A 2,191-nucleotide genomic window follows, 5' to 3' on the forward strand; every position below is an offset into this window, starting at 1 on the left:
GGATTCCTACCAAAGTTGGTACTGAGATCCGCCTTAATGATCTCTTCAAGCGTGCCAAATTGCAGCCCTATCCGAGTAGGCATTCGTGTTTTATAGCAGATTTTGCGAAGTGTGCGAAATGAAGAAGATGAAGAAGAAAAAAACGAAGAAATTAAAACGAAATTTTGTTCGCTCGTATCTCGGAAATGGCTTGACCGATTTTCTTCACATTTGGTATGTAGACTCCCATCACTGGCTGGCACGTTTGTAGCAAATTTAGTTCCAATCGCATAAGGGATCACAGAGCTACATATGTGTGAGAATTGCGTTTTCTTTCTTCCTGTTAATATACTCACGGTGTGGCGCGCCAGATTCTTGGGCCGCACGACACACTATCGTGTGTCTTGATATAGATATAATAATCACATTCAACAGAACCAATTGTATCAGAGAATTATTTTACAGGAGGTGTGTCGCAGCTACTGTATTACCTGTATACTATCACTATACAATACAGTAATGTAATAAGCAATATGATGTGGTCTTATATAACAATAATGCCACAATGGTTTATCAGGAGCTTATGTTTTAACATGTTCCCTTAAAATGCTAAATATTCAATACTTTAAAATGCTAAATATCCAATACTTTATGAATTTATGATTGTTGTAGTAAATGTATATCTAATCAAAAACAGCCAAGCTGTAAAAAAAGGTGCGGCCTCCAAAAATGCCATGGTGAAAAAAGATGTGAAATCCAAGGTGGCAGCCAAGAAATGGCTGTGATGGTAGGTTAATGGTTACATTTTAATAACGACAATTCAGGTGAATTTTGTGCCAAGCGACAATTCAGGTGAATTTTGTGCCAAGCGGCACAAAATTCACCTGAATTGTCGTTATTAAAATGTAACCATTAACCTACCATCACAGCCATTTCTTGGCCGCCACCTTGGATTTCACATCTTTTTTCACCATGGCCTTTTTGGAGGCCGCACCTTTTTTTACAGCTTGGCTGTTTTTGATTAGATATCACTTCTTTTTGTATTTGTATACTGCAAAGCCGGCCTATGGCTGGCTTTGGGGCTTTTTTAACCCATGTGTTTTTTCTTTACTACAGGAAGAAGAAAAGAACTTAAAGAAGAATTTTAGTACTTCAATTATTTTTGATTTTATTAGTAATTATACAAATTATATACATATATTTATTACATGCCCATTATTCACCATAGGATATTTTTTTTGCAGCTGATCTCTCTACTGGCTGACTTGAAATGTAGCTGAACTATATACAGGATGGTTTCTTTGTAGCTGAACTCTCTACAAGGTAACCTCTTCTAGCTGGTCTCTCTACAGGGTATTTTGTTTCTAGCTGAACTCTCTACAGGTGATTTGTTTGCAGCTAAACTCTCTACATGGTGGTGTCTTTGTAGCCAAACTCTCTACATGATGGTTTCTTTGTAGCTGAACTCTCTACAAGGTGACTTCGTCTAGCTGAACTCTCTACAGGGTGATTTTTTTGCAGCTGAACTCTCTGCAGGGTGATTTGTTTGCAGCTGAACTCTCTACATGATGGTTTCTTTGTAGCTGAACTCTCTACAAGGTGATTTCGTCCAGCTGAACTCTCTACAGGTGATTTGTTTGCAGCTAAACTCTCTACATGGTGGTTTCTTTGTAACTGAACTCCCTACATTATGGTTGCTTTGTAGCTGAACTCTCTACAAGGTAACTTCTTCTCTACAGGGTGATTTGTTGTAGTTGAATTCTCTACAAGGTGGTTTGTATGAGGCTGAACTCTCTACATGGCGGTTTCTTTGTAGCTGAACTCTCTACAGAGTGATTTGTTTGCAGCTGAACTCTCTACATGATGGTTTCTTTGTAACTGAACACTCTACAAGGTGACTTCTTCTAGCTGATCTTTCTACAGGGTGAATTGTTGTAGCTGAACTATCTACAAGGTAACTTCTTCTAGCTGATCTCTATACAGGGTAATTTGTTTGTAGTTGAATTCTGTACAGGTGGTTTCTTTGTAGCTGAACTCTGTACATGATGGTTTCTTTGTAGCTGAACTCTTTACAAGGTGACTTCTTCTAGCTGAACTCTCTACGGGGTAATTTCTTTGTAGCTGAACTCTCTATATGATGGTTTCTTTGTAACTGAACTCTCTACAAGGTTACTTCTTCTAGCTGATCTTTCTACTGGGTGGTTTGTTTGCA

This window comes from Dysidea avara, chromosome 2 (genome assembly GCF_963678975.1).
Source record: "Dysidea avara chromosome 2, odDysAvar1.4, whole genome shotgun sequence".
In the NCBI taxonomy this organism is placed as follows: Eukaryota; Metazoa; Porifera; class Demospongiae; order Dictyoceratida; family Dysideidae; genus Dysidea; species Dysidea avara.